The following is a 13,889-nucleotide window of genomic DNA, read 5'->3' on the forward strand; positions in this document are numbered from 1 at the left end:
GGGTTCCCCTCGAGCAGAGGGTCATCAGGGAAGGTGAGAGGACAGTGTTGGGCCCAAGTGGGTGTTGGTGACAGAGCGTCACGGGCAGAGGAAGCAGCAGATGCAAAGGCCCTGAGGTCAGGAGACTTGCCTGAAGCTAAGGAGCAGTGGGGTCAGGGCTCCATCTCTGCTCTAAATGCCATGACGCTGGGGTGGCATGCCATGGACATACCGCCATGACAGGGCAACCGTAAATTCCATTCCCGTCCTCCCTTCTCCCTGTCCGTGGGCAGCCAGGAAGTCCTGGGTCACTAGCGTGCTCTTCTTTAGGCAAGACTTTGATTCCTAGTAATACGCAAAACCACCTGAGGATGCAAATGGCCTTTCTGGTCATTTTCACGTTGGCGAGAGCGATGCGGAAGTCGCAGCACGCGCACTGATCCTCGAGACACGCCACCCTTGCATTGTCTGATCTTCCGTCACGTGTGTTTCCGTGAACACGTTTTTTTCATTGTTTCTGTAACAGCATTATTATTATTTTTTATTTGCCCGAAAACAGAGATTGTGAGCTCCTTCAGGGCCAGGGTTGACTCAGACACAGTAGGGAAACCTGCCTGTGACGTGGACACCAGGGGCCACTTCAGGTGGAAGCCGGGTTGGGGGTACACGCTCATCCGTGGGGAGGAGCCTGCCCCCGCTCCTCTGTGGCCTCCTTCAGTCCTGGGACGACGGCTCCGTGCGGCCACGCGGGCGGCCACATCTCACTCCACGTCTGCGGCCCCGGCCGACTCTCTGAAGCTGCAAAGCCAGACCCACGCCCTTGAACCTCAAACATGAGCTCATGCACTTGAAAATTACAACTAAGTGGGTGTCCTTCCTCCTCTTGGCTTTTGGAGGAGGAGAGAGAACCCCCAAAACAGACAGCACTGAATGAGCCCCGCGAGTGGCTGCCCGGGCCTGGCACGTCCTTCTGCCGGCCTGCTCCGGGACCTGCCCGCTCGCCTCCTTTTCTCCTGCGCCTGTCCCCTCCCCCTGCCTGGGGTTTCTTCATGCTGTTTATCCCCATCTTCCCTGTTGGAGGGTCAGGTGTCTGTTTTGTTTTATCTGCAGTTCCTGACATTGTCCCCCAGATACTTGATCAATATCTATTAAATGAATAGAGAATGAATTAACTCCCCACAGTGACATTAGGGATTTGAAAAAAATAAATCAAAAACAGGAACATCCTAAGTATGTCCTGAGTGCGATATTAATTCAGTCAATCTATGTTTGTTTTTTAAGTAAGCTCTACGCCCAACATGGGGCTTGAACTCATGACCCTGAGATCAGATCGCAGGCTCTCCCGACGGAGCCGGCCGGGCGCCCCAATTCGGGCAATCTATACATTCTTGTCTGCTGAATCTTCCAGTGGGAACTGACGTTCAGAGGAACGATCGTGAATACTGGAAAAAAATTAATTTAACTGATTCATCGAATCAACATGTTTACTGCGTGCTCTTGTGCACCTGGCATCATGTGATCAGAAGCAGGTAAGGTTCCTTCTCTCAAGGGGCTTAGGGCACCTGCCCACCCACTGTTATGGATTCACGTGTAATAACGAGTGGAGGGAGGGTTATGGAGGAGAGGACCCCAGCTCCCGAGCCATCAGGTGACACGCCGTCGTCTTTGAACACTGCGGTGGGGAAGAAGAGAACAGGCTTTGTGGAGCTCGCCGACATGCCCAGCAACCGGAACTAAAGCGTATCTGGAGCTAAGCCTCTGACGGTGAAGCGCACCTGCTCCCCAGGTGGGCGCCCACCCCACCGCGTGAGAAGCCTGCACCACTCGCTGACCCTGCACACTCGGCATCGCAAACCTCCCCTGGACTCAGCCTCCAGAGGCATCTGAGCTGCTCCCCGATGCCCAACCGTACGCCCCCGTTCACCCAGCTTCCCCAGGCGGACCCGGCCTTCCCCGTTCTCGGCGACATCCTAAAACGAACACTTCGGCAGAAAGATGCAAAGTGACCCCCGCGAGAAATGAAACTGTGAAGAAAAGAGCCACATGAAGAAAATTCAGTGTTTGTCCTCCTCTGGGAGGACAGAAATCAGCATTGACGCCTGTCACTCGACGTGCAGAAAGGAAACATCACTGAAAACATTATCATTTGTGTGCATAAAAATGAACTTGGGCAAATAGGAAAAAGTGCTTTCTTCTTGTTTCCTACCCCAGCCTTTTCCCAGTGGATTTCTAGCCCTTACTCAGAGCACATCCGCGAAAGGAAGAGAGATGGGAGAAATTACAGGATTTCCTGCTTTGTAGCATGAGGCCCAGGCGCCTGCACCTGCCGGTGGGGGAGAGCGAGTCGCTCCGTGGTCGCAGGCAGTGCGGACCGCTTTTTCTCAGGGATGCTGCTACTTCCCCCCAGGGGGACACACACGGCAAGTAAGCCCTGGGCAGGGGGCTTCCGGATCCCAGGACGGGCCGGGCATTTCTGCTGACCTGACGTGGGGCAGCGGCTGGATGAAATGGAAACATCAGGGTCGAAGCATCAGCAAACAAAGCCCCGCAGAGGCCTCCAGAACGAGTCAGAGGGGCGCCGGGGTGGTACAGTCGGCTCAGATCGTGATCTCAGGGCCGTGGGATCGAGCCCCGTGTCGGGCTCTGCACTCAGTGCAGTCTCCTTGAGATTCTATCTCCCTCTCCCTCTGCCCGTCCCCCTCATGCTCTCTCTCTCTCTCAAATAAATAAATCTTAAAAAAAAAAGAAGAAGAAGAATGAGTCAGCGATGATGCCCGGGGCCTTTGCAGCTGGGGGACACGACCGCGGGAGCCGCGGCGCCTCCGTCTGCAGGCCCCGTCCTGGCTTCCCAGTGGCTCACGGAGCCCGTCCTGCCTCCTTCTCGGTGAAATGCTGAAAATCTGCTGAGGTTGTGACAGAGGAAGGCGAAGCCCAGGCCGGCCACAGGGCAACTGCGGAGAAGCGCGTCTGCGGCCAGGAGGGTCACGGTCACGAGCGCCGGTGGTGCGGGACGTGTGTCCGGGCGCATCCCACAGCAGCCAGCAAAGCTTTCCCTCTGCGGCCCGGGAGTTCTCAGGGCCGCCACCCCGGTGCCAGCCTGCTCAGGGCGCCTCACCTGCAGCCCGGTGCGCCCGCGCCGCCGTCTCCGTCGTCGCTTCCCTCCGATTCCCAAGTCCGAGCTTCTGGCGGCGGCGGGGACACCCCCACACGCAGACCTCAGTGCCGCCTGCCACCCGGACAGCTCTCGAGGGAGCTCAGCACCTCCCTCCTGCCGCCACACGGAACCGGCTGCCGGAAGGCACGGATCCTACTGGCCCAGCCTCCAAACCCTGGAGACCATGCTGCCTCTGCCGTCCGAGGGATCGAACCCAAGTTGCTGATTTCTATACATGCCTGTCCCGCTCTTCATCCCCACGGCCTCCCTTGGTGACACGGCCTTGACTCGCGGGGATGCGAAGAATAAAGTCCTCGTCTGTTTACAGCTGGGGGTGCACTCAAGGGCGTGCTCTGTCCTTGGGGAAGGAGCCCCACCCCTGGCTGCCTGGGAGCCCCTCATGGCCTGCCCCACGTCATCGGCAGCCCCGGTCTGTCCGTCCCTGCGTGGCTGCCACACTCTGCAGCCGTGTGAATGCTTCATCTCCGCCAGCATGACCCCTCACCTTGCCGTCACACTTTAATTCGGCCTGTCCTCTTCAACTTTTTCCTGGTTTTGTTTTATATAGTCAACACCGGGCTAGCGTTCCTTCTTGCATTTCTGACCTTCCTTCTGGACCTCCTTTCTTCTGCCTAAAGCACACACACATTTGAATGCAGCTGCAACAAAACCAATCCCACGAAGCATTTCATCCTTACTACTGTTTCTGCTCGTCATCTACTGGGGTCACAGGAAGGGGTCCAAGTGCGGGACGCCCAAACTTCACTGGAACCTTCTCTGTCATCTACGCCCCCCCCACCCACCTGTCCTGCCATGTGGTGCATTGTGTGTTCGTGTGTGTTCGTGCCCCATGTTTTGGAACATTAAACATCTCCCCTATTTATTAAGGGGAGAAATTTACCAACATCCTTTCAACCCTTGTGCTCTCCCGTGGTGATGCATCCTCTACCCAGGTGATTGATCAGATCACGCCTTCCAGGGGACACAGCGCTCTTCCCAAGAGGAAGCTGGGGGATACCATGTAAAAATAAATCATCACTGAATGAGCAGGACACTACCTGTCGTATCTTCCAATAGTTACAAAAAAAGGGAAACTTGGGGTGCCGGGTCGCTCAGTCAGTTAAACGTGGGACTCTTGATTTCAGCTCAGGTCATGATCTCAGGGTTGTGAGACTGAACCCTGGGTTGCTGAGCATGGAGAGTCTGCTGGGAATTCGCTCTCTCTCTCTCTCCCTCTGTCCCACCCGCTCACACCTTCTCTCTCTCTAAAATAAATAAATAAATCTTAAAAAAAAAAAAGAAGGAAAACGTAAAACCTGGCTCTTTTTATTCTGAAAAATACTTAAAAACTTGGCATATAACTACCAGGAAATAACCTCCATAAAACTCCTCTAGACATTTACATTTTGAGAAGCATGTTGGTTTGCAGTTTTTATCTCAAAGCTGAAGACCAACAACCGAGATCAATTTCAGATTAACCTGATATTTAATTAAATTGAACATAAGTGGATTGAAAACACACGACATGGAAGGAATTGTGTGCTGTCCGCAGAGACGGTTTATTTTACCGTGTTGTCCTCTACGGAGGGTGTCAGACCTGCCCACTGGAGCCCTCAGCAGTTCCTAAAGCTCTCGGGCCACTTTCCGAGCTCGTGGCCGCAACTCCCCTGCCACCTCGACCCGCGCGCGTGTGTGTGTGCGCACGCGTGTCCATGTGGGGCACCCGTCCCCATCTCCTGGGCCTCCACTGTCCGTGCTCCGGCTCACAGCCATCTATCTCCCCGCCTCTGGGGCGTCGCAAAAACGTGAGGGATCCCTGGACTATGCAGCCCCCCCATCTGTCCGTCCTCAGTTTCCTCCCTCCTATTCCCTGGTCCACACTCCTCCCCCGCTGTGGCAGCCGCTGTCCGGGTCCCCATCTCGTGGCTCGTCCTTCCTCGGCATCGTGGCAGAGGAGGTCACTTCCTGAAGCCTTGACCCAGCCTACCAGCTCCTTGCTCTGTAACCTTCCGTGGCTCCCCTGCCTCCAAAATCAAGTCTACGTCATTTCATGCTGGATTCCTCCAGACGCCAATCCAGAGACGGACTGAGAGCAGGGCGTTATGTGGGGGTGACCCAGGTGGTGCAAGCAAGGCAGCAGGACAGAGACATCGGGAAGGGGAGGAGCCAGGTCAGTGGTCCCAACGAGCAGACTGTCACTGTGGGGCCGTGGGCTCAGTCCCATGTGGGCCCTCCCGGAGCGGGCGGAGCACCCCTGGGAGCTGCCCCACCTGAAGGCTAAGTGGCTGTGTGGTGCTCGTCCACCACGGGGTGGGGGGCTGCGTGGGGTGCTGACCCCGCACAAGAGGCCCGCTCCACGTGGTGGACACCTCTTGCCGTCAGAGGGAGCCCTTGGCAGAGTTCCAGGGGTTTGATGAAGGCCTCTGGCCAGCAAGGAGGACAGTGGGGATGAGGACAGGCAGAGGAACATGCTCCTCTCTATCTCAGCATTGCAGACCCCTCCCAAGGCGCCCCCTGCCCTGGACCACCCTCACCAAGAGTCTTCCTGACACTCTCCGAAGACCGCCAACCTTGGCTCATGACGCCCCCTTTCTTGGAAAGCCCCTTCCCCAGCTGGTGAGCGATCAGCCCTGTGAGGTGTGGCCCCAAGCGGACTTTGGCAGCAACGCTCGGTGCAGTCCTTGAGTTGATTCCTCAGCCCTGCTCGGTGAGCCCCCAGCGCACACCACACCCAGACCTCTCTCCTTGCCTCTCAGGCTGCTCGTCGTGTTCCTGTCCTGCCCAGGGCCACGAGCATGTGCACGGCTCGAGGTCACGGACGAGCTGCTCACCGCATCAGGCTCTTGGTGCCAGCACGTGACATCCGCATGCCGGGGGCGCTCACCTACCTCCTACGGCTAACGGGCCGCATGCACACACACGCAGATGACAACTGAAATGAAAATTTATACACACGTGTTCCTATCAGATTTTTTTTAAATCCTATTTTAAATTCACAGAGAGAAGTTTACTTTTCAGAGAAAAGTGGTAAGAAACATTTATATATTCAAAAATATAATTAACCCCCTCCCCCACTCACCTTTTTTGCAAGTTTAGATTTCTGAATTCCAAGTTATTCTGAAGCAGAAACGTCTGCATATCACCTGAGGAGGGCTGGCGAGTGGCACATGGATACAACGTTTCTCAATAAGATGTGATTATGTTGACTATCACACAGAAAAACAAGAAAAACCCAGGCCTGCGGGGCCCGTCTTCCTTTTGCGCCATGAGAAAGTCTTTAATACGGTGGTGTGACGTAAGTAGGGGTGCAACAGCCCCCGCACTCCGCACTCCGATTCTCTACGATTAAAATGCCAGTGTATCAGAAAGACTTGGCCGTGCAGAATTTGAAAAAGCACGTTCAGCATTCCGATTGCTTGTAATTGATTTCAGATGTGGTGCTTCACTCGTTCAGGTGTTTCAGCTCCTGTCCACGGAGCGCCGGGTCGCTGCGCATGTCGACAGTGAAGAAGCCGCGGTTTACGCGGTGGTACCTGACCGTGGTTCCGCTAACGGCCCTTCACACGGCTTTTCGACAAGAATGCGGGAGGAAGGGACTGGAGACAAGGAACCAGCATGAAATGATTCCAGGAGAGTGTTTTCTGTGAAGTCTTGTCTTGCTGAGGCTGTGGATGGCCAACTAGCCATGGGCCAGGCGGGCTCCCCGTTCCCTCGCTGGCCCCTTTGACCTTATCTTGGGCTTGGTGGAGCGTATGGCTGCAGGCATATTCCTATCTGCCAGGCTTGGGAGGGTGTGTGATTGATTAAAGTAAACCAGAAAGAGGGGCGCCTGGGTGGCTCAGTCGTTAAGCATCTGCCTTCGGCTCAGGTCATGATCCTGGGACTCTGGGATCGAGCCCCGCATCAGGCTCCCTGCTCAGTGGGGAGCCTGCTTCTCCCTCTGCTCCTCCCCCCTCCTCTCTCTCTCTCAAATAAATAAATAAAATCTTTAAAAAAACTGCAAAAGGTGCACACAGTCTCATCCCCCCACACACCCACCCACACACACATGAGCACACACACACTCACACATTCAAATCTTCAAACACAGAACAACCTGCAATCAAGAAAACCTTTTAAAAACCTTTTAAATGACAGTTATTCCTCAAACATGTATTTTACATTATGTTGTGCTGTGATGTACTTGGATAGTGAGTTCATCTTCAGACGACCTCGAGCTTCTAAGTGATCTAAGGTAGGATGGTCAGATGGTTTCCCACCTGGGTTCTCTGAAGATGCTCCAAGGAGAAGGGCTGTGGCGGGTGGTTTCCCTCAGCTTACGCTCTGGCTGGAGCAGACCCCCGGTCACCTGCTTCCATGTTGGGGTTCAAAGTGCTATTTCCCTGATCTGTCCAACTCCTCTTATTTTTAAAGATAATAAAAGCAAGACCAAAGGTGCTGCAGATCTCCCCCAGAGGGTGGGCAGCCGGGGTGTGCTGGTCTGCGCAGACTGCTGAGGTAGGGCACCACGCGTGGACACTTACTGTCGCACAGTGTGGAGGCCACAGGTCAGATCAAGGTGTTGGCAGGGCTGGCTGCTTCTGAAGCCGCGAGGGACAACCTGCCCCGTGCTCTCCCCCAGCTGCTGGTAGTTTCTGGCGATCCCTGGTGTTTTTTGGCTTGTAGAAGCATCACCCCACCTCTGCCTCCATGTTCACCTCACATTCTCCCTGTGTGTGTACCTGTGTCCAAACTTCCATTTTATAAGGAACCACTCATAATGGATTAGGATCAGGATTTACAAGGACACCACATCATAACAGATGACCACATCTTAATTTGATCATCTGCTAGGACTTTTTCAAATAAGGTCAGCCTCATAGGTCCTAGGGCCTTAGGACTTCAACATCTCCACGGGGGCCCATGAGAGCAGGCAGAGTACAGGTCTCCCGCCTCTCTGTAGATCTGTGTCCATTCCTGGAGTGCTGCGGTGGAATGCTTTCTAGAGACTATGGTTTTTCAAATTATTTCAAAGTAAGGACTTAACAACGATTGTGATTTCATTTTTGAGAGTATGAAGTTTCTCTAGATTCTCTACGATTAAAATGCCAAGATACCTAGGATCCTGTAGGTTGATGGAGAGGTGGGTAAGCGGTGGGCACCACTTTGGTCCAAAGAGGCAGCAAAATGAGTGTTTGCTCCCTTCTGCCAGCCTGGGAGGAAGCTTCTGGGTGAGGTGTGGGTAAAGGGTTGGGATAATGGTTGGCGGAAAATGCTCTGGAATTCAGCCAGGGCTGACCCCAGGAGGTGCTGCCCGGAGGGAAGGGGGAGATCTCTGAGTTAGCTTCCACATGCGTCACAGGGACCGGATGGGTGAGAACAGCCTGCGCCCGTCCACACGGAAGATAATCACGGGCGAACACTCACGTCTGCCGTCACCGGGTCAGTAACAAGAAGGTCCATCCTCACTTCTTTCATGCTCTCTCACAGAGAAGCTGAGACTCGGGCAGGCCTGAAAATCGCCCGAACTTTCCGACACTTGCTAAATAAATAGTATGGAAATGTGGCACGTTTGTGTCGTATCTGGCCCTGGTTGAACTTGAGTGTGAACAAAGATCTTGTGACCTGACTCATTCATGTGACCTCCTCTTTGCTCTGCCTTTTGAAATGGCAGCTATTTTATCAGGTTTTTCCTCACATCAAACCATTAGAAAAGGTAAAATATTGTGCCAAGGGAGCTGGGTTAGAAACAGACCCCATGGTCATTACTGTGAGGTTTATGGCACTTGCGACGGAAGATGACACGTTCGGGGCGGGGGGGGGGTGATGTCCAGAAGAAGAAGAGCAGAGAACGGGGGCTCAAGCTGTTCTGGGTCTCGTGGGGGCGGCGAGCGGCCCCTCCGCAGCGAGGGCTGCGCTGGGCTGGCGAGCGGGAAACACGGGGCTGCGAGGCACCAGCCGTTTCCCCTGGGCTCCGGCCAGAGCTCTCGGTCACGCACCCTAGCGTGCAGCACGACTCCCAGCGGTCTGCAGCTCGGCTTGTGTTTCACGCGGCAAGTGCAAACACGCGATGGCACAGGTGCCGTCCGGGTGCGGCGGGGCGAGCCGTCCTTCTCACCCCACAGGGCACAGCGGTGTGTTGGCACAACCAATAAAAACGGAAGGAGCCGATCCCGCAAATGTGCTTCTATCAGATTAGCAAACGGCCGCTCACGCGGGGAGGGTGGCGGGCAGAACACAGGGGACGAGATTCCTTGTCCCTCTAGGAGATCGGGGGCCGCCACGGTGAAGTCGGGCGGACTCCCACGGCCCGTGTCTACGCGCGTACGGCGTGCAACAACCCCCCAGGCACTGCGGGGCTCGCAGGACCTGTAACACAAAGCATGACGTGAGGCCATTCTGGGACTGATTTCCTGAAGCGACCTCTGTGCATTTCTGGGATGGCTCGGTGCAGACACGGGCTGCCCCTGCTGGGGGCTGTGGCCGGGGCCGGTGCGAGGAGACTCCTTCCAGCACACTCTCCGCTGCCCCTCGACTGTGCACCCTGTGCCATCATCACTTTCCGAGAAGAAACAGGTAAGTGGAGACCCAGGCACAGGTCTCTGACGTCTCTGATGGAGCAGGGTGTGCTCACAGTCCAGTTTGTAGTAACTGTGGGATTTCACCTGCTAGGCAATTGTCCTGCGCCTGAGTGCGTCACCCGGGGACAGACTGGCATGGGGTGTCTCCATCCACACCCGATGTGTCCTTCCTGGGACACACTGGTGTCGCCATGTGGTTAAATGTCCCTTTTGGGGACACAGGCAGGTGGCCAGGGGACTGTCCACCCAGCGGCTGCTAGATGATATAGGCACAACGAGCGGCGTTTCTGCTGAACATAAATGGGATTCTGTGTAAGGCCCAAAATTAAGACTCAATGTCATGTGCTACCTTGGTATCTGGTGTCGCCGGGAGGGTCTCAGAAGGCCTCACGGCAGGTCCCCTCCCAACTCTGCATCCGCGGATAAGGTCCCCCAGCCAAACAGCCCTCCTTATCACGGGGACCAGGCGCATGCCTGCTCAATCCTGAGCAGTGGGCTTCCGCTCCCTGCCAGCCCGTGAAATCATTCCAACAAGGCAGCCGCGCGCTCCCAGGGGAACCAGGGCCACCCCCCACGGTGCCTGCCTGTTCACCCTGTCGGACGGAGGGCCCCGAGCGGCCATGTGCGGCACGTGTGGTCCCCTCCCCGGGCTGAGTGTGTGTGACTCCAGCTTGCTGTTCAGCTCCTCTGTCCCGCCTCCGGTCGGGGGTCCGGCCACCCCGGCGACCTTCGGGCAGGAATCCTCATCATCAACGGAGGGCAGAAGAGGTGGGCAGGCACGGCTCGGGGCAGCCCCCTGGGCGTGGTAGCAGGAGCAAAGAATAACCAGATCGCACCACGGGACACGTTTATAACAAAATCTGGTAATGTTCTGGCGAAGGACTGGGTATTTATTACTCCCTTTGTGAGGTGCTCTCCTCCCGGCTCTGGGTCCCTGCTCCCTCCTGGTCACCTTCTCCTCCCAGATTTAACATTTTAAAAATGGGGTGTACCTAAAAACCCATCAGGAAGGGCACAGGGAGGAACTGAGGGCAACGGCCCGGGTCCGGCCGGCTCCCGCGCTCAGGTAAAAGGAGAGGGTGCACTTGCGCGCGGGCACAGAAGCCCTGTGTGCTTAGAGGAAACCTGAACGCGGAGCAATCCCACTTCTCATTACACAGTGGCGTGGGGCGGGAAAGGAGGAAGACACGGCTCTGTGATCAGCGGGGCCACAATTGCACAGTGACCTTTACAAATTTTTGTTAAAACATCAGAAACTCTCTTGCTGTTAGTTATAAATGTAATAGTAATGTTTATTTAGGTCACTGTAATCTAACGCGATAGAAACACTCAGAATATAAAGTGCTGTATTTCTTCCTAACAGATGCACCTGTAGGGGTTGGAACAGCGTGACCTGGGACGCAGAATGGGGTGCTGCCTGCCGGCCGGCGGCCCACCACCCACACCTAGACCACTCGAGGCGCGTCTGTGATTATCACTCTCTGTTCTAGGCACAGCCCCAGGCCACCTGTACTGCCATTTACTTAATACTTTTCCTTAATATGACTTCAAATTGGCTCACTTCCTGTACTTAGCTAGTAACAATACTGCTGAAATCTTGGGTTTGATGTGCTAGTTTTAGCTTTTTCTCTCCAAGTATAGGTTAGAATAAATATATAACCATTAAAATAAAAATGCCTCTTTCGGGATCAGCTCAGAACCCTGCAGCAGTGGGAGAAGCATGCAGAACCAGCGAGAACGGGTCTGTAGGAGACGCGGGGTCTGGTGAGTGGGCCATGGCCTGGCTGAGGATGTGGGGAGCGGGGCATGGGGGGTCCCAGCATGGACCCCAGCATTGAGACCCCATCTGGGTGGGAGACGCTACTGCATAGCAATGCTCAGAGATTGGGGCATTTGGGTTAGAGTTTAGATTTTTTCCTGATTAATACAGTTAACTCAGATATAATTTTTGTTTTTGAGAAATGCTATTAGAAGTCTTTGTAAAATGTGTGGGAATGTTTTTCTGCCTTGGTGAATATAGAAAAGGAACACAAATTGGTGTTTCTTTGCTGATTCTGGATTTTACAGATTTGTGGGTCGTTGTCCAGAATGTTAATCCTCATGATAAAATGGTAAAGGTGTGTATGGATGCACACAGGTCTTCCTCGCCTCGGGGCCAGCCAGGAGCCAGTGACCGTGGACGCGGGCACCACCACCAGAGAGAGCAGAAGGAGCGAGGCCTGGTTCACCCAGGTGAACCCTGTGCACACCCAGCGTAGGGACCTGGAGACGCAATGGACGGCACTAGGAAAGCAAGAATGTAGTTGTCACTCTCCTCCTTGACGTCCCCCGAAAGTGAAGCCGCGCCCCAGAGCCACAGGGCGGGGCACACGCGGCCTTGCATGTCTGTGTGGTCAGGGCCTAAAAGAAATCCTGTTGTCACAGACCGTCCGTTCTCATGAGTGTGGAGATTACGGCCTACAGAACCCGCACACAGAATTTTCAGGACTGGTATCGAGCAACAGCATCGTTTTCAGCCGGGAGGCAGAAGGAAGGTGAGTGGGCACGACGGGCCCCTGGCCACGTTTCTGCCCTGCAGACACGAGGTGCCTCTCTCAGCGACATGGGCACCAGGGCAGCGAGGGACGGGACGTTTGCACACGGACACACGCCCAGGGCGACCTGGCAAGGCCGTACCCAGTTCCAGCGCTCACACTCACCCACGTTTCCAGTCCCGGGACTTCTCGCCACACACGCTCTCGGAGCGTGTGCCCGTGTGAGGCGTGTTCGCTGTCGGGCGGTTTGCACAGCTGGAAGTGACTTCTGCAAAAGGCAGTCAGAAGTAACTCAAATGTCCCGTGGTATTTTTTGGTTTAAAAAATAAACTACAAAACCATCTGCACAAGGAAATACGGTGCATCTATTGAAAAGTGAAAGAATAAAGTGGATATCTGTGTGACTTAGAAAGAGAGCCGCAGTTTATCATTAAGCAAAAATCAAGTTGTGAAACTGTAGGAAGAATGAGAGTCCGTGTTTGTCTAAAAAATGATAAGGTAGGATCGTAAATAAATAGAATAAAAGGCCAAAGGCGCATGCATCAGGCTGTCCACAGTGAGGATCCTAGGGTACCAGGCAGCAGGGAGCATTCGCCGGCGCAGGGAAGAAGGCTTCCTGGGCTTTTAATTCTAGGACTTATCTGAGGGATCTTATAATCCACATTTTCTCTATTTGTGACAAATGTAATGTGTTGGCTTCAGAGAGAGAAGTCAGTGTGTGTGTGACGGACATGTGTGCCCAAAGGGGAAGAGAAACACGCTGCGTTTCCAGCCGTGTCGGCCACCGAGGACCGCAGTGGGCACCAGAAGTGAAAACCGGTGGTGAAGTCGAGAGCGTGCCGGCTAAGTAGTATAACGCACCTGACTTACTTGGTGTGGCCTTTCCTTATTCTTCTCAATTTATCTTAATGACTGAGACAATGAATGAAGAAGAACTTTTCCTCCCCCTCTGTCCGCCCCTCCCTCGATCGCTCTCCCCTTCTTCCCTCTGTCCTTCCTCCCCTCTCCCCTCCTTCTCAATTTCTTTCTTCTTCGGGTCTTTGTAAGACGGAGCCTTCTCTGAAGGAAAGAACGGAACCCTGTGCGGAAGGGTCGACGTCCCGTGACCCAGGCGGGGATCCATCGTGGCCCACAGGGTGGGGGCCATGGGGACCGTTCATCTGAGATTAACCCGAATGAGCTCTGATGGCCCGGGGAGGGGGTGCCAGGCTCACGGCGGCCCGAACGCAGACGCCGTCCTGGCGGGGAGCCCCCCCGGCTTCGGGGGGACGTGCTGGCCTGGGCCCCCCCAATTCACGCCCGGCCAGGATGGCCGCAAGCCCTTCCCGAGACGGCTTCCCCTCTGTCCCGAGGCACGGCCCTGCCACACCTCCGCCGGAAGTCCCCTCCGGGGAGAGCTGCCCCGGCCACAGGCGGGAATGGCCCTGCTCCGTGCCCAGACCCGGGGCTACAGGGGCGAGGCCGTGCTGCCGGCGTCCTCCCCTTGCCTGCGCATGGCGCTGCTTCTCGGCGGAGACGCTGGACGGAGCCTGAAGAAGCGATGAGAGCAGGTGCTGTCATCGAGAAGCATTTTCACTACTTCGTTTACACGGAGGTTTAGTTCAGCAGAAATCAGTAAGAAAGACCGTGAAAACACAACAACCCATTCTGGAAAATCCGAAG

General features: G+C 55.0%; 2 long non-coding RNA genes across 3 annotated transcripts in view; one reads left to right on the top strand and one right to left on the bottom strand.

Moving 5' to 3' along the window:
• Window positions 1-13,889, bottom strand: part of LOC118534215 (uncharacterized) — a 207,261-nt gene that overhangs the window by 142,645 nt on the left and 50,727 nt on the right. The gene's annotated exons all lie outside the window — the stretch shown is intronic.
• LOC118534214 (uncharacterized) lies at window positions 10,193-12,639 on the top strand. The gene is made up of 3 exons (XR_004916543.2): window positions 10,193-10,556; window positions 11,057-11,457; window positions 11,831-12,639. It is a non-coding gene; the product is annotated as an uncharacterized LOC118534214 (long non-coding RNA).

The sequence above is a fragment of the Halichoerus grypus genome, chromosome 4, assembly GCF_964656455.1.
Source record: "Halichoerus grypus chromosome 4, mHalGry1.hap1.1, whole genome shotgun sequence".
Taxonomy (NCBI): Eukaryota; Metazoa; Chordata; class Mammalia; order Carnivora; family Phocidae; genus Halichoerus; species Halichoerus grypus.